Source organism: Neofelis nebulosa, chromosome 12, assembly GCF_028018385.1.
Source record: "Neofelis nebulosa isolate mNeoNeb1 chromosome 12, mNeoNeb1.pri, whole genome shotgun sequence".
Classification (NCBI taxonomy): Eukaryota; Metazoa; Chordata; class Mammalia; order Carnivora; family Felidae; genus Neofelis; species Neofelis nebulosa.
Genome location: NC_080793.1, coordinates 66,982,103 through 67,007,922, shown reverse-complemented (window position 1 = coordinate 67,007,922; position 25,820 = coordinate 66,982,103). Strand labels below are relative to the sequence as shown.

At 43.1% G+C, this 25,820-nt stretch overlaps 1 protein-coding gene and 1 pseudogene; one reads left to right on the top strand and one right to left on the bottom strand.

Moving 5' to 3' along the window:
• Window positions 1-25,820, bottom strand: part of LOC131491960 (procathepsin L-like) — a 76,811-nt gene that overhangs the window by 17,926 nt on the left and 33,065 nt on the right.
• LOC131491961 (protein YIPF6-like) lies at window positions 7,601-8,317 on the top strand (annotated as a pseudogene).

The following is a 25,820-nucleotide window of genomic DNA, read 5'->3' as shown; positions in this document are numbered from 1 at the left end:
TTGGCGCTCTCACTCACCCAAAATCAAGCACCCCTCTTTGTCTCAGGCCTTCTCCACTCCCCGCCTCTAACCCGTCTGTGTCCAAGCTGTTCACTTGCCCGGCGGCACCTTCCTCCAGAGTTTTAGCTCAGATGGGGTGTTGTTTTAAAACCACACGCTTCAGAGACTCCCACAGTTCGGACCCGTGCCAACTCTCTGAGGGAGGGTCTCACTGAGCAATGGCCAGTGCTGGTTTGCCCCAGAAAACGTTTGTGCGGTCGGGAAGCAGCAGAGGTTCAGAGATTATGACAAACCACAACATACAGCGGGAACCAGGTTTTGCCACAGTCTGGTGTCTTTATCCCAATACCCGCAAACGTGGTTGCTCTCTGGGGTCCTGTGGGACCTTTGCCTGCAGGGAGGCCCTATGGCCTCTACCAAATGCGCACCAAGCAGGGAAACCGCTTCTCCCCATGTGGCACACGGACACCTCAGATCCTGCTGCCTCTTTCTGGGGATTCGCCCTGCTTCCTCACCAGAACACCACTAGGCACTGAGCTCCAAAATTTCAGACTCTGCTCTTCACTTATTATAGAATCTTGGTGGTATTGAAACCCTCTTCTTTCTCCCTGTAAATGATTTGGGGAACAGATTTCTTGTTCAGTCTCCTGCGAGTATTTTCACTCTTTCTCTCCAGCTACTTTTTTTTTTTTTTTTGGAGGGGGGGTGTGCCTTTTGTGCATGATCCCAATGGGCCATACTCTCCCCATTTCTCTTTCTCTCTCTGTTCTCTCTCCATGAAAATGGCCCCCTTCCCTCCGCAGCCTTTCTCTCCCCACTTCACCTCTCCACACCGCAGATTTGCCAAGCCCTGTAGCTCAAGTTATGCAGATTGTTGCACTAATCCTCAGATCAATTCCCTAGGAGTTCAAAATGGTTTGGTGGTGATCTAGCTGCATTTCAGGGATAAGACAATTCAGGGTCTCCATGCTACTCTGTCATCTTAAACTCTCCCTAATCATCTTTATTTCTATTTAAAACCAACTCAGGGCACCCAGGTGGCTCAGTCCATTAAGCATCTGACTTAGGCTCAGGTCATCGTCTCACACTCGTGAATTCAAGCCCTGTGTTGGGCTCTGTACTGACAGCTCTGAGCCTGGAGCCTGCTTCAGATTCTGAGTGTGTGTGTCTCTCTCTCTACCCTTACCCCATTCATGCTCTGTGTCTGTCTCTCAAAAATAAATAACATTAAAAAAATTAAAACCAACTCTACTGCACCAAGTGGACATGCTCACAGAAAGGAGGAGAAACCATAGTCAGGGGTGGCCGGGCTTCTGGGAGCTGTTCTCCAGCAATCACACAGCAGGATTTATGCCCATGTTGTGCATAGTTACAGTGCCCTGCTTACTGCCTTGGTAAGATCAGCCTCAAGAAGATACTCTCTGCTTGTTATGCTAAGTGAAATAAGCCATACGGAGAAAGACAGATACCATATGTTTTCACTCTTAATGTGGATCCTGAGAAACTTAACAGACCATGGGGGAGGGGAAGGGGGAAAAAAAAGTTAGAGAGGGAGGGAGCCAAACCATAAGAGACTCTTAAAACCTGAGAGTAAACTGAGGGTTGATGGGGGATGGGAGGGAGGGGAAAGTGGGTGATGGGCATTGAGGAGGGCACATGTTGGGATGAGCGCTGCGTGTTGTATGGAAACCAATTTGACAATAAGTTTCATATAAATAAATAAATAAATAAATATTTAAAAATTTTAAAAATTAAAAAAAAGACAAAGATATGCTATGGAAATATTCTGGATTAAAAGAGGCTAAAAAATTCTGACAACTAAATGCAATACCTAACTCTAGACTGCATCTTTGTATTGAAGGCATGAAAATATTACCATAGGCTATTATTAGGTCAAGTGACCAGAATATGGATAGTAGCTCAAATAAAAATATTACATCAATGTAAAACAAAAAACATACTCCCTGCTATGAACTCCCACCAGCACAGACTGTTCTCTGCAAGGGTCCCTCTGGAAAGCTTAAATGTTACCAACCATGCCATATAGCTTCCTGTGTGTTGCCTTCCACTGGGACCATAGTTCATCTAAGCTCTGGTTGAGTTGCACAGCAGCTAAGGCTATTCCCAAGCAAAGGGCAGCCAGGAAGAGAGAAGGATGCATGTTTCAAAACCTAGGAAAGCAAAACACATGAGTTTCCAATTAAACCAAACTGTTTAAAAGCTATCTCCTTTCTTCTGAGGTGTTAGAGCCACCCTGATAGAGAAGAAATACTCCCAAGTGTTTGCACAGGGCTGGGGAGGAAGGCTGAGGACGTGCGATTTGCAGGAGACTTGCAGGACTGCTCCCCACCCTGCAACCATTTCCATTTCCAGGGCATGTGGACAGGGGCACATGGCATGGCCATCCACAGCCCAGTAGGTGGGGTGTATGATGGGGCCAGGCTCAAGGACAGCACTTTCTGCGAGCTCTGAACCTCTAAACCAAAAGGTGGTGGCCGAGCTGGTTTGGGAGTGGCCCATCCCCTCAGGACTGGCCCTGCACCTCACCTGTGCCAGGCGCAGCCCCACTGAGCTGACAAAAGGATCTGCCCTGAGCCAACCCCCCGCCTTTCAGGCCACATTCTCCATGTGGAAAACCTTACCAAGGTTCCCAAGGGAATGGGCGGTGGTGCTCACAGGGCTTTCATAGTGACAGGACACAGTTATGCTAATAAATGAAGGTACATATTTGCCTGTCTTGTTTTGTGTAAATAAAGGCTATTGCCAGCAGGTCTTGAAAGCCAAGAAACCACAAAACTCAATGGGCATGGGTTGAGCATTTAAAGGCTGCTAGAGCTCTGACCATCTCAAAGAGACACCCATGATGGCAGAAGGTGGTCATAGAACAGGTTAGACAGACACCAGGTCACCTGTCAGCCTCAAGAAAATTTTCCGATAACTTGGTACCCTGTGACACACCACACAGCCCTCAACCCCATGACACCTCTCTTTCAGGTATTAGCTTGGCTCCACAAAACCCAAAGCCGTAACTACTGGGATCCTTAAATTCTAGAGTCAGGTGTGCTAGCTTTTCACACACCTGCTTACTTTCTGTCTAAGAACTGTAGTCCCAGAAGGTACAGATATCTAGAAAGATGAAAACATTTATTAAAAATAACCTAGAATTATAGTGGCCATTATGGGGAATTTCCAGTTGGACGGAACTATTCACTTAAGATGTATACATGAAAGTCAGGTTCTCAGTTTAAATAAACAGAATGGGATACTTATTTTAATGCATATGCAGAAGACTCCAAAAGCCTTCAGTATTCCAAAATAGCTGCATTGAAAGATTCACTACAAAAGGCTACTGAACAATTAGAAACACAAGAGGTGCTTAAGACCAAAGACTGTAAGACTGACTTACGTCCTCCACCTCCTCAGCCCTCCTTGCCCTGAGTGCTGCATCTGCTACTTTCCTGTCCCAGGTGCCTTTTCACCTGAAGACACACTCACCTTTTTACAGGACACCACCTGAGATTACAGGTGATCCTCCTGAGAGGCCTTTCATTGTTGGTCAAGGACTGAACTGAGGCCCACAGTAAAATATTTCTTTTTTTTTTAATGTTTATTTATTATTGAGAGACAGAGACAGAGCATGAGCATGGGAGGGGCAGAGAGAGGGAGACTCAGAATCTGAAGCAGGCTCCAGGCTCTGTGCAGACAGCTCAGAGCCTGACATGGGCCTCGAACCCAGGAACCATGAGATCATGACCTGAGCCAAAGTCGGACATTTAACTGACTGAGCCACCCAGGCGCCCCGCCCACAGTAAAACATTTCTTAAACCTGAGCAGGGCCCCCAAGAGTTTTTAGTTTGTTTGTTTCATATTTATTTATTTATTTATTTGTCTGTATGTGTTTGTTTCATTTTTTAAAAATGTTTATTTATTGATTTTGAGACAGACTGCACTTGAGAGCCAGGGAAGGAAAGAGAAAGAGGGAGAAAGAGAATCCCAGGCAAGGTCCATGCCAGCAGCACAGAGCCTGACTAGAGACTTGATCTCACGAACCATGAGATCATGACCTAAGCTGAAATCAAGAGTCTGATGCTTAACCAATTGAGCCATGCAGGCGCCCCTTTTTCTTTCATTTTTAAATCAATTCCTCCTGAGAAATAAAATTCACATTATCCCTTCCTTTCCAAGTCCAGTCTCATTAGTTATGGATCCTTTTTTCCCAGAAATAACTATTTCCTTCTTGTCCGTTTGGCTTTACATCCTAAGAATGTGGCTTGCCTTTCCACTTGCCTGGGCTCTCTCTTCAGCTATCTTTGGGAGTGGCTCTAGATCTTGTCAACGTAGTACTGTTTACACCCTTTTGGAGGATGTCTTTCAGGTCCATGATGTTGTTTAATACTGCCAGAAATGTTATTGGTTTTCCTGGCTAAAAACTGATAATATATTTTTAAAAATTTTTATAACTCTATAAGAAAAACTTACACCAAAATTAAAGTTGATCATCAGAGCCTGCTGGAATTTTTTTTTTCGTTATAATTTTTTTTCAATTTTTAATTTTTAAACCTTATTCTACCAAACAGAAAAATAAAAACAGATCCAAAGTAAAAAGTTTTTTTAAGATTTTATTTTTTAAGTAATCTCTACACCCGACATGGGGCTTGAACCAACAACCCAGAGATCAAGAGTCACATGTTCTATCAACTGAGCCAGCCAGGCTCCCCCAACTAGTAAGTTTTATACCTATTTCATGACAGTAATTTTACACCAGAAGCTATAAGGTCTGCGACTCTGTACATTCACGTTCATATTTTTATGTGTTGTAAACGCTTCTACATTCAGATGGCATTGCTAAAATTCCCTTGTGAAGACCTCTATTTACCTGGTTCGAAGGCAAATGACAGTAAGCACTGGGCATTCTAAAACTGCAAAAGGTAGAGACCAACCCAGATACTTTCAAGTTCAAAAGATCTAAGAAATTATTTGATAAGTTACTTTAAGTTTGATGGTTTAATTAACACAAACACATCTTTAGAGTTATCAACAGTAAATAAACAGACTTGTATTCTACCTGAGTTTACTAACCAAATAAGTTATCTCTTATAAGATCTTACAGCCACAAAAAAAAATAAATAAAATAATAGCCTAGGATAAAACTTACTTTGTCTAATGCCTAATAAAGCTTTGTAAGTAATCTGCACAAAATTGTTAAAAACAAGTAGATGAAATCTCAAGTTTTGGAGTAAATTTTTTAAATGTGGATCCAGGGGCCAAGTGCAGGCTGATCCAAGAATGGCCATTTTGGCAAAAAGATTGTTTTGGAGTTAAAAGAAACCAAAACCCAGCTGATTCAGGAAAAACTCTTTACCTCTCCCCTTCTTAACTATCTGTCTGTAGAAGGAAGGGGACATTAGCCTACAGATTGCTCCTTCCCTAAGAAACTAAACTACACAACAGGACATTGTTTTCCAAACATCCTGCTTGCCAATGGTCTCCCTCCTCTTTGTATCCCCAGCCCTGACCTTTCTCCTTATCTCAGGATGTCCTGTGAGCCTCATGTTGCCTGTCTTTGGAATTCCATGACAACATGGGTTCCCTGTATGTATGAAACTAAATTTGATTTTTCTTCTGCAACTGTTAGATTCTTAGCCCAACTTAAAGGGCAGAGGAGGGGCACCTGGGTGGCTCAGTCAGTTAAGCGTCTGACTTCGGCTCAGGTCATGATCTCGCGGTCTGTGAGTTCGAGCCCCGCATCGGGCTCTGTGCTGACTGCTCTGTGCTGACTGCTCAGAGCCTGGGGCCTGTTTCAGATTCTGTGTCTCCCTCTCTCTCTGACCCTCCCCCGTTCATGTTCTGTCTCTCTCTGTCTCAAAAATAAAATAAACGTTAAAAAAAAAATTAAAAAAAAAAAAAGGGCAGAGGACATTTTTCCTCCTGGTAACTAACAAAATTCAACCAAATAAATTTGGAGATCTAAGTGGCTTTCTGAAATGCTTCATGAATCAGGCAGGACCCCACTGAGCATATAGAGATGTGCATCCAGGAGTAGTACAAAATGGAAGACTTTATAGAAGGGGGTGTCCAGAGAGTTATTAGCAAAAGAAAAGGATTGCTCCTGGCAGTGCTCTTTCTAGGGGACAAAACATGGTTTCTACCTCACCTCTTTGAGGGACGGAGAGGACCCAAGTGGCAGACTCATTGGACTAGATTGAAAAATTCATGGCTGACAAGTTAATATTACATTGGTGGGGTAGGTGGAAACTGCAGTTAGGTTCTATATTAAGAACCACTTTGAGGGGCTCCTGGGTGGCTCAGTCAGTTGTCTGACTTTGGCTCAAAGTCAAGATCTCACAGTTTGTGGTTCAAGCACCGCATTGGTCTCTGTGCTGACAGCTCAGATCCTGGACCCTGCTTCAGATTCTCAATCTCCCTATCTCTCTGTCCCTCTCCTGCTCATGTTCTGTCTCTCTCTGTCAAAAATAAATAAACATTAAAAAAAAAAAAGAACCAGTTTGGGAACTTAGCTGAAATGACATTCTGGATTTAAAATGACTACTTTTGAAGGGTATTGCAAAGATTATAGAGGATAAGTTATATGGCAGTCAGCATACAATCCCTAGCATATAGCTACTATATTATTCTTCATGATGTTCTGGTATTTAAGAGGGCCCTTATCATCAAAACACCCTTGTTAGGGTCATATCTTAAGATATATCACTGAAGATTTGAGAACTGTCAAACAGTCCAGAAATAATAGGACACATGACAAGCCCTTGAGGTCTGGGGAGGGAAAAGCACCTGAGGTCACAGGACCCAACAGAGATGGACAGAGGATTAGGGTCAGAAGGCCACAACTCTCTCAGCTGGAGCCATTCCAACACAGTGTCTCAGGTGTGCTCTCTGCTCAAGGTTGGATGGAGAATAAAGGACTAAGGTGCACTTGGAGTCTCTCAACCAAACCAGCTTCCATCATCATAGCTTTCTGCCCAGATTTTCCTTGCTTATTGGGTCCCCAAATGGGCATGAGGCACTGAAAGAGGTCAATCGTGGGTAGATCTTTGGGCAAAATGCAATGCTGCCTCCTGGACTCACCTCGGTGAATCTTGCTCATCAGTGATCAAGCTGGTGTTCTTCCCCTCTTTTCTTGTGCATTCTCAGAAACATAATCAGCAGGTCAAAAACTACTTTCTCCACTTCTAGTGGATTCACTCTCCAAACTGGACTTGTCAGAAAACATGAGTCAACAGTTGCCTTAAAATTTCAGTGTCTAGGTCTTGACCTATTTGTAATCTAATGGAAAAGGTAGTGGGTTTTTGTGCAAATACAGAGTATGTGGATGTTTAATTATCGAGTGGAACAACTAACCAAACCAGCGACCTGGCTCGTGAGCAATAGTGTCACATGTTGCTTACATGGTCGTCCTGGGGATGGGACAGGAATGCCTCATTTCCCTGGCTTGTCTCCCCCCATTAGAGCTTTCATGAACAACTTGGCAGGGACTGTTTTTAAGGATTCTCAGAGGGACCTTGGCCATTGTCCTCCCAACAATTTCTTCTGTTTTTTAATTAAAAAAAAAACAAGTAGGGAGCAACCTGGGAGAAGGAGGGCCAAGATGGCGAAAGCAGCAGAGTCTTCGGGAGAGCCAGGGACAACGTGGCCCAGGCCCCTGTTTGCAGGCCTTTCTGATATATCCATCTCACAAGACATCCTCGTGGAAGGAGAATTCACCATTCCTATGAGATCTCACATTCGGGAATTTGACAGCTCCACATTAAATGAATCTGTTCAGAATACTATTATGCGTGATCTAAAAGCTGTTGGGAAAAAATTCATGCATGTTTTGTACCCAAGAAAAAGTAATAGTCTTTTGAGAGATTGGGATTTATGGGGCCCTTTGATCCTTTGTGTGACACTTGCATTAATGCTTCAAAGAATCTCTGTAGATAGTGAAAAGGATGGAGGGCCCCAGTTTGCCGAAGTCTTTGTCATTGTCTGGTTTGGTGCAGTTACCACCACCCTCAACTGAAAACTTCTTGAAGGAAACTTACCTTTTTTCCAGAGCCTCTGTGTGCTGGGTTACCGTATACTTCCCTTAACAGTGTCAATGCTGGTTTGCCAGTTGGTCCTTTTGGCCGAGCACGGACCAATAAACTTCATGGTCCGGCTTTTTGTGGTGATTGTGATGTTTGCCTGGTCTATAGCAGCCTCTACAGCTTTTCTTGCCGATAGCCAGCCTCCAAACCGCAAAGCCCTCGCCATTTATCCTGTTTTCTTGTTCTAGTTTGTCATCAATTGGATGATTCTCACCTTCACTCCCAAGTAAATCAGGAAATGGAAATTAAAAGCCAGTGAATTGAAAGCTCATCTGAAGGATACAATTCACCATGGAGCTTTGCCTCTGGCCCTCTTTTGTCTAATTTTGGAGATATTTTGAGATGAAATGGGAGCCATAAAGCACCATCGCCACTTATATAAGGAACTGATGTTTGAAAGGTTGTCCTTTTCCTCTTAATGTCATTTCTTGAAAATACATAGTATACACAGTATAGTGCTGCCTTAAGGCATGATAGGGTCACTGTGGTCCATTTGAGTGACAACCAATGATTTAGAAAGCACATGGATACATCCTGCAAGTTGAGTAGAATTAGTAAGTGTATTTTCAGTTTTGAGAATACCAGTTCAGGTGTAGCTCTTAAATACATTGCCTTATGACTATTAGAATATGCCTCTCTCTTCATAAATAAGAATGGATAGTCTGTATCCATTTTCTTTTATTTCTCTCTTAGGCTTAAAAAGGCAATGACAGAGGTTGGGAAGGGGTTTCATAACTGGGTAGGAGAAAACATGCATTCACCGGTGTTCAGATTTTGACAGGGGAAAATTCTACACTTGTTGCTTTTTTTTTAAATTTTTTTTAACATTTATTTATTTTTGAGACAGAGAGAGACAGAGCATGAACAGGGGAGGGTCAGAGAGAGAGGGAGACACAGAATCTGAAACAGGCTCCAGGCTCTGAGCGGTCAGCACAGAGCCTGACACGGGGCTTGAACTCACGGATGGGACCGTGAGATCATGACCTGAGCCGAAGTCGGACACTTAACCGACTGAGCCACCCAGGCGCCCCTACTTTTTTAAAAAGCAAAGGGCAGCTAAAGAATTGGCTTCTTTAGTCTTTCCATATAGTCACCTTTCTGCCATGCTTAACAGCACCTCAGTGACACTCTAATTTTTAATCTTACCCCCCCTAGCTCTGAATATGCAAACTGTTCTCAGTTACCATATAATTTTCCTTTGATTAAAGCTCTCCGTGGACCAGTGCTTGAACTTATCCAGGTGGAAGACCTTAGTCCTTCATTCATATTATCATGTGGGCACTTTCTTCTTAACAGTAGGAGGTAGTTTGGATACAGCATAACTCTAAAGAATTATTCTGCGTAGTCTGGCCTCTAACTAGAAAGTAAAGCTAAATCAGAAGACTGCACTTAACCATGTGAACACGGAGGGATTTAGTGTTCTGATGGCTGGTTCACAGAACAGCTAGATGCTTAGAGCATGACGTAGGATGAGTTAGGTTTACAGCTGCCACCTTTTCATAGTGGGCTTAGCAGTTTTTCATTAGGTGTGCTTGTCGGATTGGGGAATAGCAATATATTTTCTTGGTTTTAGACTTTATTTGTAAATCTAATTCACTCTTCTTTAGACAAGTACTTTTTTTGCACATGTGCACCTGCTTGTATTCTCAGCTATTTATACACACAAGTGTGAGGGCTTTTCAGGGAGCAGAGTGTCTGGAAAGGCTGATTTCTAAGCTAAACTGGGCTCCTTTAAGGTAATATGAGCTACTGCCTTCTATAAATTGCCCATTGAAGAACTCTTAGTAGACAAAAGATTAGGAGTCAGGCAGACAACATCCACTGTATATACAGTTACTTATAAAAATAGGAATTTATTCCACATTTTTTCTTTATCATGGAATTTAAATATTTATTCGTTTTGTATCTAAAGACTATCTACACATAGATATATAATTTTAAAAACACACTTTCTCCATTCTCAGCTTAACTAAGAACAATACTAGGACAAATGGGTTCCTGGAGTGATAATAAATTACAAAGCATTACAAAGTTGGTCCCCTCTGTCCCAGCCTTGTCCAGAGTTTTTGGTTATATCTTTATTTCAGCTTCCCTTCTAAATTTCAAAATAAACCCGTGAGCACAAAGCCAATGTTTCAGTCTTAAAGTGGTAAAGAAAATATTTTGAAACTGGTTCTAATTGGTCCAAAAGTATCATCCATTTCCATTGTCTGAAATTTTCTAACTTCTTACCAAAAACATCTCTCTTCCAAAGTTATTTCATACTCTGTCACAATGGTTATAATGTAAAATTTAAAAAAATAATACTGTTTCTCAAAAGGGAATTATCTGCTGAATTTTATTCAGGCTAAATATTTTGGTCAGGAATTTTTAGGGCCACAAATGAAGTAGGGGTTGTGCAGGGGTGGGTGGCGGGGGTTATACATATTGGGTGTTAAGGCAGCTTGTTCTGTATATTAACCTGTTGCTCTTTGGTGACTTCAAGAATGGTTTTATTTGATTTAAATGAAGGTGGGTAAAATGGAGATTATCTTTCTCAAAATGAATGATCCATTTTATGGCATAAATTATATTTTCTTAATATATGCAAAAAAAAGTGCATTGCTTTCTGTAGCAGACCTGATTATCTGGAAGTTGTAACCCTCAACACAGCTTTCCCTGATTTGCTGCAAAGGCACATGGCTAATTATAGAAAAAAAGACTAGAAGAGAAGGGGATTTTAACAAAGGAAACCCTCTTCCAAGAACTGGGAATTTTCATGCTTTAGATGAAACTCAAGTGTGTGAGCATCATTACCAAATGTGGTGGATCATTGCCGAGTGTGGTGCATCACTACTGTCGTGGCTTGTCATTTGCTGCTCCTGCTTCTGAGATTGAGCCTCCACTGTCATATTCTTTAGCAATAGGAAGGGTAAAGACTGGATTTAATCGTTGTTCAGATTATAAAAACTCAACTGATGCAAACATATTTGAATGTGCCATGTAGTCATAAATGTCAGCCATACCATTAATTTTCAAGTCTTTTGCATTTTAAAAGGCTTATTACATGAATTCAATTGGATCTTTTTATTTTGATGGGGTTTTGTTTTGTTGGGCAAGGTGGGCTTGTCACAGAGCATGGGACTGGTAAGCATTTAACTGTTTACTATATTTGTCTTTTTATAAAGTATTCCCCAGATGTGATGATGAGAAGGTTAGCAAGCCTTTGTATTTGAAGATTTAATTGTACACTTTTTTTTTAAATTTTTTTTTACCGTTTTTTTTTTATTTATTTATTTTTGGGACAGAGAGAGACAGAGCATGAACAGGGGAGGGTCAGAGAGAGAGGGAGACACAGAATCGGAAACAGGCTCCAGGCTCCGAGCCATCAGCCCAGAGCCTGACGCGGGGCTCGAACTCACGGACCACGAGATCGTGACCTGGCTGAAGTCGGACGCTTAACCGACTGCGCCACCCAGGCGCCCCTAATTGTACACTTTTTATAAGCTAACTACTTACTGTACCTGGACTTCCTGTTTATTCCTGGAGATGAAAATGAAAATCTCCTGTCATTTCAAATCTTTGGGTCATCAAGTCATTGAAATGTATCTAAATGCTATCATGATATGATCAGACATCCATTGCATGCAGCTGTTTTATTCCAGGTAAAATACTGACATTGTTACTCTTCATTAGACTGTTAATATCTGAGACAATTTGGATAGAAATAAATGTGTGAATGCTAAAAAATAAAAAATTAAAAAACAAGTAATCACTTTGAAAATATGACAAAGTTCTGGTAAGTGAGATTAAAAAAAAAAAAAAAAGCATCCAAAATTCCAGTCTACTTCCTTGTGGCCTCACGAAACCAGTAGACAACTGGGATTTATGGCTCACTCAAGGAATACTCTGTTTTGACTGATGGCCTTTGATCATCATAATAACCTTTATCTTATCTTACAGATGAATGAACTAAAGCTTAGAGAGGTTTGGGAACTTCCTTAACAAGCAAGCAGGGAGCCAGGATTTTATCTCAGGAGCTGTAAGCTATAATTCCAGACCAGAAAGCACTTAGCACCACAGGGCTGTGCCAGACCCAAGATGGAAGGCTGACAATCAGTGAAGATAATGGAAGAGAATTGCAAAGGACAATAGTTAATGTTTTATGCTGCAGCCAAGGGACCTCACACCTTCCCCACCACCTCCCCAAAATCAGTACCCTAGGCACAGTCCCTAAAATGATGGTTTGGAGAATTGTTGCCAGGCATGGGAAGACAGTTGTAGAAATCAGAATCCAGTTGTCATGATGATCAGTACTAGAATCTACTATGTACAAAGCTGTGTCTGAAACATATAATCTCTCTATAATCACTTCATTTTTACCAAAGGTAGTCAAATTAATATTATTTGCAAAATAAGTCTAGTTTTGAAAAATACTTGGCCTGATTATTTACCTAAGTGCAGCAAGAATAGTGATTGACATATGATTTCATTCATATGTGGAACTTGAGAAATCACAACAAACAACATAAGGGGAGGGAAGGAAAAGTAAGATAACAACAGAGAGGAAGGCAAACCATGAGACACTCTTATATACAGAGAACAAACTGAAGGCTCCTGGAGGGGAGGTAGGTAGGAGGGTGAGTTAAATGGGTAATAGGAAGTAAGGAGGGCACTTGTTGGGATAAGCACTGTTATATGTAAGTGATGAGTCATTCGGTTCTACTCCTGAAGCCAAGACTACACTGTATGTTAACTAACTTGTATTCAAGTAAAAAAAAAATAAAAAAATAAAAAAAGTAAAGTAAAATAAAATAAAATAAAATATAGTGATTGATGATGTAGGCTCTTTAAAAGCTGCTTTGATGGAACTTTTCATAAGAAATTTCTCAGTTGATGGGGCGCCTGGGTGGCGCAGTCGGTTAAGCGTCCGACTTCAGCCAGGTCACGATCTCGCGGTCCGTGAGTTCGAGCCCCGCGTCAGGCTCTGGGCTGATGGCTCGGAGCCTGGAGCCTGTTTCCGATTCTGTGTCTCCCTCTCTCTCTGCCCCTCCCCCGTTCATGCTCTGTCTCTCTCTGTCCCAAAAATAAATAAAAAATGTTGAAAAAAAAAAAAAAAAAAAAAGAAATTTCTCAGTTGAACTTTTAATAGCCTCTCAAGGCCAGGAACCAAGCTAATTACTTGCCCTCAGAGTTCATCTGCAATACCTATAGGTTTGGGGGGATTCTTCTCTACTCAAGGTTCCCCAAATATCCTGAGGTTCCTGTACCTGTCAGGAAGCCACCCTGTTTACTCACCTGGTAAGGCTGCTGGGAACTCTGTCACAAGGCTGACATCTTCTTGGGGCTTTGTAGGCTCCATAAAGTCAACCTTAGTTCCTTAAAGCTGTCTGGTCAGATCTGAGTCTGTGCACGTCTTTCCCAGGTAGGTAGGACATTCCAGTCAAAGCCTTGGTCATATAACCAGTGTTTCCAATGTGTCCCTGTTCTAAGGAAAACAGATTCTTATTGAATGTATGCAAATAAATACATCGCCATAAAAATATAAGAGTATTCAGTGAGGTTCTGAATTTTGGAGGGTTCAAGTGGGGAGAAAAGACAGCTGTTTCAATCCTGCTTACAACAGTGTAATACATCAAATTGCTAGAAGTCAGTTAGCTTAAAAGAAAATGTTTCCTTAACTCTGGGAAAACAAAACATTTTTTAAGTGAGCATGAAGTCATAAAAATGCTACCAATCCTCCTTGGTTCATTCAGTCCCATGTTATTAAGTCTTGTTCTTCTTGAATCCAGTTTTTCCACTAGTTCTGGATATTTTTACATAGCTCGGTTTTATGATCTTAAGGTTGTCAGAAATCTATACTCAGAGGTTTAGTTTCTGGTTTTGTTTCTATGTTTTATTTTTTTCATAAGCCTCACTGAAGATGAAACACATTGGCAGGAAGCTTTTATAAAAGTATTGAGTAGAAGTATAAATGTCTGTAAATAATAAAAAGCTTGAAAACGGCCATGGCTAAAGAACTGGTGAGAGTTCATGACAATACAATTGACAAGGACATTTGATTGTTTCTATGACACACAACACTTCAATATAATAACAGACCTGGACATCAGGTCTCTGTGGGCTTTATACAATTTTATACGATTTTGAAACACTTATTTTAATAACATCTCTATACAATTATAATCTAACAGAATTTAGCATCACTTACTCGACAATGCTTTAATTTATGTCATTTTTAACACACCAAGAAAGGCTAATTAATTTCTCAGAAAATCTTTTAAATGTTCATATATATATATAAAATGTGTGTATATATGTGTATATATATGTATATATACACACATACACATCAAAAGGTTTGAACATTTGATTAAATGGGATCATAGATCATTATGTAACAGTAGTTACGCATTTAACAAAGTGACAATAAAGGATGTCAAAGGCACAAAAAAAAGAAAGAAAAGAAAAAGATGTCAAAGTTTATATAGTTATAAGCAAAATTTGTTAAGATTTTTAATAGAAAGACTCAGTTTTCTTAAGTTTTCAAAATCCAGATAGACATAGAAAAGTATTTTCATGGTATATAGAATCTGGTTTTTTGTTTTGTTTTTTTAGCAGATAACTTTGAAGGTAAAGAAAAACCTTTGTTTATAATTTTTTTTAATTTTTTTTAACGTTTATTTATTTATTTTTTTTTTTTTTTGAGACAGAGAGAGACAGAGCATGAACGGGGGAGGGTCAGAGAGAGAGGGAGACACAGAATGTAAAACAGGCTCCAGGCTCTGAGCAGTCAGCACAGAGCCCGACCCGGGGCTGGAACCCACAGACCGCGAGATCGTGACCTGAGCCAAAGTCGGACGCTTCACCGACTGAGCCACCCAGGCGCCCCCCTTTGTTTATAATTTTTAATGAATAGCCAACCATTAGTTCAAGAAATATTTGTTCTTTTAACAAAGAGAAACAAATTTTCCACTAGGGTGCTTTTTTTTTTCTTTTTCTTTTATATAGTTTATTTATTTTGAGAGAGAGAGAGTGCGCGCGCACACACAAGTGGGGGAGGGGTAGAGAGAGGGACGGAGAATCCCACTGACAGTGCAGAGCCCAATGGGGAGCTTGAACTCACAAAACATGAGATCATGACCTGAGCCAAAGTAGGACCCTACACCAGGGTGCTTTTAATATCAAAATTCATTTCTGGGGCACGTGGGTGGCTCAGTTGGTTGGACCTCGGACTCTTGATTTTGTCTCAGGTCACGATTCCAGAATCATGGGATCAAAACCCAAGTCCAGCTCCATGATATGTGTGGAGCCTGTTTGGTATGATCGCTCTCTCTCTCTCTCTCTGTCTCTCTTTCCCTCTGAACCTCTCCCCCGCTCACACACACTCTCTCTCTCAAAAAAAAAATTTTTTTTTACTTAAATTTATTTTTTTAAATTATTTTTAATGTCTATATTTTTGAGACAGAGAGAGAGAGCACCACCTGGGGAGGGGCAGAGAGAGAAGGAGAGAGAGGAACCCAAGCAGGCTCAGTGCTGTCAGCACAGAGCCCTATGTGGGGCTCCATCACATGAACTGTGAGATAATGACCTGAGCCGAAATCAGGAGTCTAGCACTTAACTGATGGAACCACCCAGATGCCCCAAGATTAGTTTAATTCTAGCTTGTACTGACCAAACATAAAACTCCTCTCCAAAGATTACTTTTCCATAAACCTTTTACAACTTTCCTTCTTACATTCAGATATTGTCTTAACTTTTTGTTGTTTTGTTCGTTTGTTTTTGCCCCCAATCAGCCTCACATTAAGAGAAAAATCTTCTTTTCTCTAATAAAAATATATATCTCCATCCTAATACCATTTTTTGACAAATTTTGCAATAGAGCTAGCCTGCACTTATTTGAATCTCAGCAAACACACAATAAAAGTCTCATATTTAATGCTGATAATTCTAAAGACACGTCTATTTTAATAAAATCAATAACCTTAAATTACCTTTAGTACCAAATAGAGCTCTTTCACAACTTAATGTTAGCAATACCATCTGGAGGAACAGAAATCATCACGCATTTACAACATGTGCAGACATATACACAGACAAGATAGTAAAAAAAATACTAATTTTCTGGAGAGGACTTAGGCACATTTTTCAAATATCTCCCTCTATTTTTTTTCTTTTTTTTAATTTTTTTAATGTTTATTTATTTTTGAGACAGAGAGAGACAGAGCATGAACAGGGGAGGGGCAGAGAGAGTGGGAGACACAGAATCCGAATCAGGCTCCAGGCTCCGAGCCCGACGCGGGGCTCAAACTCAGGGACCGTGAGATCATGACCTGACCCGAAGTCGGACGCTTAACCAACTGAGCCACCCAGGCGCCCCTACTTTTTTTTTTCTGATGACACCTTTTTCTCTACAGTTTGCATTTCAAAAAATGGCTTTAGGTCTTGGAGAAGATGGGGGTAGAAAATTTGTATCACAAAGCTGCAGAAAGAGTGTTTTAAGTTTTCTCCAAGGTAGAAATTAAGAGCATATCTTACTGATATCGGAGGTGGTAGAGTGTGGGAAGAAGAGCACTTTTAGCAGTTTGTATTTTAAAAAGCTCGCTAAATTAATCAAGTGAGCAAGTAAGCAAGTAAGTAAAATTTTTTGAAAGGCCACTTTCCCTACTTTCCCCCCCCCCCGCACCCCCCCACCCCCCCGCCAGGCTCAGATGATTCAGGCTGTCTTTACATTTTAAGACAAGATTTATAATTGTAAGAAGAGAGAAAATAATGTACACTTTTTTTCTAGAGTTTCAGAATAACTGCTATTTAAAATGGATCCTACTTGGGACACCACGAGTAGCTCAATCAGTCAATCAGCCACCGGGTAGCTGACTCTTGATTTCAGCAGGTCATGCATGATCTCATGGTTTGTGAGTTCCAGCCCCACATCGGGCTCTGAGCTCACTGTGCAGAGCCTGATTCGGATCCTCTGTATCCCTCTTTCTGGCCTTCTGCAGCTCACATTCTCTCTCTCTCTCTCTCTCTCTCTCTCTCTCTCTCTCAAAAATAAATAAATGTTAACAAAAACATGAAAATGGATTTTTTTTCCTGAAGTACAGGACAATTTGTTCCCATATCCTGATCTTTTATAACATCCAGAAACATTTTGAGAGGAATAGGTGAGTTTGGAGGATTGGTAAATACATGTGGATTTGGACTTGTTTTTAGGGTTGTACTTCAGGTCTTGCGGAGATTTGGAAGACAGATGGTTGTTTCTAATTTCCCAAAGAACTGGATTATAGATTGAATATCAAGGGATTGGCCCATCTTTTTAATGAAATGATTTTGTTTCTCTGTTTATATCAGAAAGACTTTTCACTGAAATGGGAATCAAAAGATTTATACCTTTGTAAAGTCTGTGTAAAGCATTTTCACAAAAGCTTTCTTTCTGGGTACCCAATGAAACATGGCTTCTATTAACCCCTGAATATTGGCCTTTTGCAGATCATTTGTAGGAGGGCCTAGGGGAATTTTAGTCCTGTTTCCTCTGTGAAGTTGGGGGGGGGGGTAGTGAATAGTTATTATTCTATTTAACTTCTCTCCACAGCTGGTAAGATATATTTATTTATTTATTTATTTTGAGAGAGAGAGAGAGAGAGAGAGAGCTCAAGCAGGGGAGGGGCAGAAGGACAATCCCAGGAAAGTTCTGCACTGTCAGCATAGAGCCTGATATGGGGCTCAAGCTCATGAACAATGAGAACGTGACCTGAGCCAAGATCAAGAGTGGAACACTTAACTGACTAAGCCACCCAGGCACCCCTCTTGTAGGACGTTTTATTTTTTTTTTTTAATTTTTTTTTTCAACGTTTTTTATTTATTTTTGGGACAGAGAGAGACAGAGCGTGAACGGGGGAGGGGCAGAGAGAGAGGGAGACATAGAATCGGAAACAGGCTCCAGGCTCCGAGCCATCAGCCCAGAGCCCGACGCGGGGCTCAAACTCGCGGACCGCGAGATCGTGACCTGGCTGAAGTCGGACGCTTAACCGACTGCGCCACCCAGGCGCCCCATTGTAGGACGTTTTAAAACCAGGGGCAAAAAGCTTTATAATTTAAAAGATCTGTTGGTGCCCAGAGGACGCCAATTTTTTGGTGGTGGGGCTGTAGGGTACACCTATAAAGAACATTGGATAAGAATGTCTGACCTGCAGCGCCTGATGATGGAGCCTACAGGCAGGCAAAAAGTGGGCCTTACTGCCGGTCTCAGGTGCTTTTGTTAAATTCTTTTTCCAGCTTTCAGCATTTAATTTGAACCTGGAGATTGGGCCAGAGTGCTCCCTGAAAGTTTTTAGGGCAGGGAAGTAGTAACAAGTAAATGAAGCCCAACCTTAAGAATGGCAGGCTGTCCTGTAGTAACGCCTGGGAGTGAGGAGCAGGGGCTATGGATTTCCTAAAGATGGCTCCTGCCTTAGAATATTCTCCTGTGTGTTTCCCCACCGGCCCCTCACAGGCAGGCTGGTGTGGCTAGATGCAGAGGTGAGGCTGGAGTGTCCATGGCTGTGGGCCTCTTGCAGGTGTGGCTGCCAGTGTTGTGAAGAGCTGGGGGGCAGGGGTGGTGGGAGCAGCAGGGAACAAGAGGAATCAGAATTCTAAGCCAGTCCCTCCTTCCAGGTGGTCAGAAGAGTGTATTTGCGTAAGTAGGAGGCAGGACACGTGCTATTTCCCTGTTTGTTTGCTTTAATTTTCTACTTCAAGTATTTACCCAGGAATGAGGGCCTCTGTGTGCATTCCTGCCCATGGCTCACAAAGTAACTGAGTCTGGACAACCCCATCCAAGTGCTATCATAACTCAGAAATGACCTTCTACCTGGTCTCTCTGCACACTGGGAGGGAAATTCCCTAAGTGGGTTCCATCTTGCTCCCACCCGCTGAGCACACCTGGACCAAACCAATCTCCTGATGTAGGTTTGTCAAGCCACCTACCTCTCTGATTAGATCTCCTCAGGCATCGTTCTCCCCCAGACCACCATGCTCAAGCCCTGGTGCCAGGCCTATCCCCCTTCCTTTTGGTGTGTTTCCTGTGACACACCCAGCTCTCTACTGCCCCAGGCCCTTTGCACTCACTATTCCCTCTGCCTACCCTCAGCCCCTCCTCTGCTGCAGCCTCCCCTCTCTTGTCCTTCTTGTGCTGGTTTAAATGTCATGGGCAGAGAGGGGTCCCCTGAGCAGTCAGTGGGAAGTAGCCCCCCACCCCCTTTCTCTCATTTCACCCTGTTTGAATCCCTGCACTTACACCAGGCCAGCAATCCTTTCTGTAATAGACCAGGTGTTTTCTCTTGTGACGGTCATGTGTCACTAAACCAGTCATAGACAAGAGGAAATGAAAGGGGTGATTGTGTTCCATAACAGTTTATTTACAAAAACATGCAATGGCTCCTAGGCTGTTGTTTGCCAACCCCTGACTGGCATTTTCCTTATTTGTTTACAGCCTGAGTCTTGCCACTTGGGCGCTGTGGTCTCCCCTGTACCTAGAACAGGTCTTGGCATATCTGGACATTGAATATCTTTTAAGTGAATATCGTTTGGTAACTGCATTGCTCTTTGGAGCCCCAGTGAATCTTGGGTTCTACTTTCCCTTTTTCCAGAACATTTTCCCCTGGCCACGTAGCTTCATGCTCCTTGCAAAAGTGACTGAACTTCAGCATATTGACTGGGAAGCACTGTCAGAATCTGGGGACACCAGATAGCAGCAGGGAGAGGACAAGGCTTTCTGCACAAGGCAGGATGCATTTAGACCCAGCAGGGAAGGAGCTGCAACTCTTCATGATGCAAATGCAGTTTATCTGTGGTGACTTTTTAATCCTGGGCAAACTCCCAACTTTGTCCTCTTTTCCAGTATGTTCCTGGGCACCTTCCTTCACTGTGCCCTCTTAGGCTTAGAAAAATAACTGCTTTGATATCAGTGTCTGAAGCATCTGATTGGAAGGACCATAAAACTAAATCAAAACAGACTAACTTCTTAACCACTCCCAGAACTCGGATGCTAAAATCAGATCAGCAGGGCAGGTGTGGTGACAGTAAACTAGATGCACTCGTGACATCTACCTGTACCCCCTCCCCACCATTCTGACATGCACCCCTCATCTTCCTGGGAGGCAGAATTGGTCTAAGCAACAGCACAGTTCTGGGCAGGTCTGTGCAGCTGTACTGGCCTGTTCACTTTGGGGCGGGGCACAGGGCAGAGTCAGAGGGGCCGCTCCTTTTGTAAGAAGGTGGTTCCCACAACCCAAGCTGTGGCTGTGGGTCTCCTGAGCCCCCAGAGCAGGGGTGGGCTGCTTTGCCAGCTCGCTGGGGGCGAACAAGCCTTGATTTGCAGCACCGGCTGCTTCCTGGGATGCAAATACTGCCACCAGGGCTGATTCCAAGCCCCCAGTGTGAGGGCACTGAACACGCAGGTGGGAAGAGACGCATGTGGTGGGCTCTGCGGGGGGCACCAGAGGCTCCCGCACACGGCTGCCCCCCAATCACTTCGTGGTGAACTGGGTCACAGCACACCTCGCCCAGCTCAGGCCTGTCCCGGCTTCTTCCTTCCCCCACAGGCTCTGGCCTGGGCCACTCCCACCCCACCCTGCCCAGATGTACTGGCTGCAAGGTCTCACCTCCCCGAGGTCAGCCCCCAGAGCTAAGGACACGGGCCAGCTGAGTAGCTGTCGTTGGCCACATTGTGTGGCTGCAATAGGAAGGAAATACCCAGAGCAGAGGGCGAGCGAGTGTCCAGGAGGAGCCCTGCAGGGGCCGCGGCTTGCTGTCCCCAGAGAAGATCACATGGGAGGAAGTGTCTTCTGTCCAGGGTGCAGAGGTAGCTTCTCCGTCAGGCCTGTCACTTTTCACCACTAGGGGTCAGCAGTTAGCAAAAATGTTTTCCCAGGATGATTTCAATGTTTCCCTGTGAAACTATTATTTGTATGATACTATATACAAACTCTATTCTAATCTTTTATCCTCACAATGCAAACCAATGAGCTATAGAAATACCTGACATTTACCAATCTGATCTGTTCTTGGCAACCACGAGCCCGTAGTTCACTAGACAAGTCTGTTCCAATGGTCTTTCCCAGCACAGGATTCATCACACATGGAATGGACAAACTCATTCTTCTGAAACCTCATAGATTTTGTCAGACTCGGACTAACATTCTACAGAGAAATACACTGACATGTGGACTACGATAGTGTTGAGAATTGAGTCATTTTTTTTCTTCCTTACATTTCTGTTTGCCAAGTGTCCCAGTTTTAGAATCAGAGAAACAGGTACATTTAAGAATAAGGGTTCCAGCTTTTCTCCTTCCCCTTGGATATTCCCCTTGTCCATGTCCTCGGTGTGATCGTGACCAGCCAGCCAGGACCTTCTGCCTGCTCTTCCTAACTTCTGAGCTCTGAGCCAGCAAGAGTGGGGGAGGCTGTGTATCTTACCTGCAAATGCTTGTGTGCTGTGTAGACTGCTGTAAGGTGCCTAGAGGAGGAGACCGTGGGGCCCACATTTCACGTGTATTCAACCCAAGCCCTGTGTACCTGGGGCGGGATCTTCTGTGCAGGTGATCCTTGCCACCAAGTCTGACCATTCTAGTAACACCATTTGGCACAGTCTCTGTTGGATTTGTGCCCAGACTTCTTGGGTTCCCCTGAGCTCACTAAGCATCCACTATACAAAATCATGGGGAACTGACCTTAGAACAGTTCCCCCTTTGCAACAGGAATGCACACAACACAGGGTGGAGGAGAGTGGGGTGTGGGGAAGGAGTTCACCAGCCAGGACTGAGAAAGTAAAATCTGAGCACATAAGCTGATGCAGCCAAAATGGCCTAACCTATTAGAGAGACTCTGGCATTTCCTTTTAATCTGTGTTAACCTTAATCCTTATTAGTATCTGAGTAGAACTGGAAGTGAAAGTGCATCCACTGGAATCCTAGGACAAGCCTAAGGGGGGAGAGTAAACCTCAATTCCCCAGAATGCATTAACCCCCTGCCACTTCCTTCCATTTTCTGTGAACTAATTAGCCTTTGTCATACTCAACTATGTCTATAACCCAGACTTTGAGCATAATTAACCTCCACACTATTGAGAACTACCATATTCCTTTATTCTTCTTAAAATTAATGTGACTTAAAGCCACCATGCAAAATCTAGTCTCTTTCATTCATGGAGCCCCTCCTTCTCCCCACGGCTGTGCAAGGGTTCTGGAGTTTTATAAACATTCTGTTTTTGTCAGCCCTTTGTCATTCCAGGATGCCTGGAAATCTTCCAGAGCCCATCCTTTCTAGACCAGCTTCACATAGCATGAGTACAAGCAGGCTACTGTCCTCAGTCTGAGAATCCCCTCCCCTTCTCCCCTCTTGTCCCATTCCACTAAGCAATAGACACTTCATTCCTTGATGACAGACACATTATAGGAGGTATTCTCTCTCCCTGCAATTAGGAAATCTTTTGGTTTTGATTGTTTGTTCGTTATTTTGTCTTCAAACTTGGCTTTCAGAGCCCTTGGACTCAGGAATTCTAAATGAGACGTCAAGTGCTGAAAAGTGACTCTTTTCCTCTTTGCATTCCTGCTGTTGAAATCCTCATTTTCCATGAGACAAGGATGTCCCTGGCCATAGAGGGGACCAGTCCCTAGAAATGGAATGCAAACGGGAAAAGAACACTGACATTTCAGACAGTACCACTGCCCTGTGACACACATGACACAGGTCTGCAGGTGGCTACAGGGCCCCTCTCAGCATCTGATACAGTCTCCCCTCAGCCCTGACAACGGCACCCAGGACCTGCTCTAGAAGAAAGAACTCAGGAGTGGGAGGTCTTCTGCTAGGAGAAGAGAGTTGTGGTTGCCGGGGGGAGAAGGGAAAATCTCCCCATGAGGCAGTGCAAGTCACAGACACAGGAGGCACTTTCCAGAAATGTTGAATGGACACAGTGACAGAGGGTTCGGGACTGTGCCTGGGGTAATGATGTGGGGCCCCAGGGAGGACTGTGGTGCCTTGGTTGCTGTCCCCAGGACTGCAGCATAAAGCATTGGCTGTTGTCCTCTGCAATTGTCTTTAATGATCTTTACTGACATCCAGCCTTCAATCCCGGGTCTGGTACAGCCCTGTGTGCTGCCTTGTCTGGAGTTACAGCTCCTGAGATCAAACCCTGGCTCCCTGCTCACCAGCTGAGGAAGCTGCCAAGCCTCTCCAAGCTTCAGTTCATTCATCCATAAGATGGGATAAGGGGAATTATGGTGAACAAAGGCCATCACCCAAAGCAGAGTGTTTGTGACTATATTCAGTTGTCCACTGGCTTCAAGAGGCCACAAGAAAGTAGACTGGGAATTTGGATGCATATTTTTTCCATTTTTCTTATTTTATTTGTCTTTTAACTTAAAAGAAAGAGAGAGAGGAAGAAAGGAAGGAAGAAAGGGAGGGAGGGAGGGAGGGAGGGAGGGAGGGAGGGAGGGAGGAAGGAAGGAAGAGAAAAAAAAGTAACAAAGAAACTCTGGAAGGACAAGGGACAAGGTCCCTCTGAGAATCCTTCACAACAGCCACTGCCAGTTTGTTCATGAAGGTTGTAATGCAAGGAGACAAGTCAGGGCAACCTTGCATTACTGCCCCCCCCCCCCCCCGCCAGGGACATGACATAAGGAATGTGACATTGTTGCTCATGAGCCAGGTGACAGGTTTGGTTGATTGTTCCACTTGGTAATGAAACATTCACGTACTCTTCATTTTTATAGCAAACCACTGCATTTCCATTAGATTATGGATACGTCCAGGACATAGAGACTGAAATTTTAAGGTAATCCTTCACTCATGTCTCCTGGCAAGTCCAGTTTTCCTGGACCGTTGTAGACTGATTCTACTGGAAGCCTACAAAGTCATTTTCACTTGTTTTTCATTTTTCTGGCAACATGCAAGAAAAGGGGGGCGGGGAGGAACACCAGCTTCCGAGATGGATCACTGGTGAGCAAAGTTCACCAAGGCAAAGCCTGGACTCAGCATTGCATTTTGCCCAAAAATCTGCCCACAGGTGACCTATTTCAGTGTGTCGTGCACATTTGGGGGCTCAACAAGCAGGGAAATGCAGGGCAGAAAGCTTTGATGATGGAATCCAGTTTGACTGAGAGACTCCAAGGGCACCTACTAAGGTGCCTTCACTCTTCATCCAACCTCGAGCACAGAGCACACCTGAGGCAGCCTGTTGGAATGGCCCCAGGTGAGTGTTTGCGGCCTCGTGTTGCTAATCCTCTGTCCATCTCTGCTGGTCCTATGACCTCAGGTGCTCTGCCCTCCCCAGACCTTAAATCCCTGTCACATGTTCTATTCTTTTTCTGTGTTGTCTGATAATTCTATAATCTTAAGTGATATATCTAAAAGCATGACCCCAACGAGGGTGTTTTGATGGTTTAAGGGCCCTAATAAATTCCAGAACATCGTTAAGAATAATAGTAGTAGCTACATGCTGGGGATTGTATGCTGACCACCATATAATGTATCCTCTATCATCCTTACAATATCAATCAGAGGTAGGCATTTTTAATCCCCTTTCACAGATGAGAAAATGGAGGCTCTTTAAGGTGAAGGGTCTTGCCAAGGTTATACATGACTAGTAAGAAGCAGAATCAAGATTTGAATCCAGAATTATTTAATTCCAAAACCAGTGGCCTGAATGACTACATATTTATTTGATTATTGTCTGCCTTTGCCTGTGAATCTATCATCATGTTCATGTAAGTCCTTAAATAAGTATTTGTTGAATGAATGAACACTATCTCCCATCCACACCTAAGGAATGGAGGTATAATGGTGGAATGGCAGATTGTTATGACAGCTGAGCAAACAAAGAGAAGACCTATCCCTACTTCCCCTCTTTGCTCCAGCTAAACTGAGTTCTCACCAGGCCCCTACTCGTGAAGTATGAAGTATGGGGTTGCACGATACCCAAAGGAACTACTCGAGTTTTCTAACTTAAACAAACAGCTCTGGGGAACATGTATGAGAAAGGATAGTAAGTGAGGCAGTGGGGAGAAGAACATAAACTTTTACTAAGATGAATTTCTTGACATGGACTCCTCAAGAAGAGTTTCTACATTTAATGATGGAGCTTGGGGAGTCAGAAAGGGTCTAGCAGTTTCACATGGTTGTGAAACATGGACCAAAATGTGTCCCATAGTGACTGAGTGGAAATTCCAGACCGGCTCTGGTTTAATGTAGAATAAGGGGTACGGGTGTAGAAAAATTGGAATATTAGATAGGATTTGTCACTTAAGACATTCTTACCCACACTGGGAAGATGCAGAAGACATATTTTGGACCACTCTTATGAGAAATGAATTCGTAATGGGTCCAGTGGCAGCCCAAGGCAGGGTTGGTGCCATCAGTGTGATGGACAGCAAAGTCAGAGCAGCAATCAGAATTGTCTGCTTCACGCACACCTGTGACGTTGGCTAGTTGATCACAGTGTTCCTAGAGGTCAAACAAATATGAAGCTGCTAAATTCTTACTAAGCAGAAAAGTTCCAGATTAAGTGAACAAAAGTCTAACCTGAGTCATAAATGAGAATCACATCCCTTAATCAATTCCAAACTTGATCCAGTTTACAGACCCTGGACCATTGAATGAAGGGGAGTCCAGGGCCCCTTGAAGAAGGACCCCGGGACACTAGCAAACATGTTTCCTCTTAATCCCTCTCCAGCCTTTCCTCCAGGCATCTCTGGCTTTGACCAGGGTAAATACATTGGA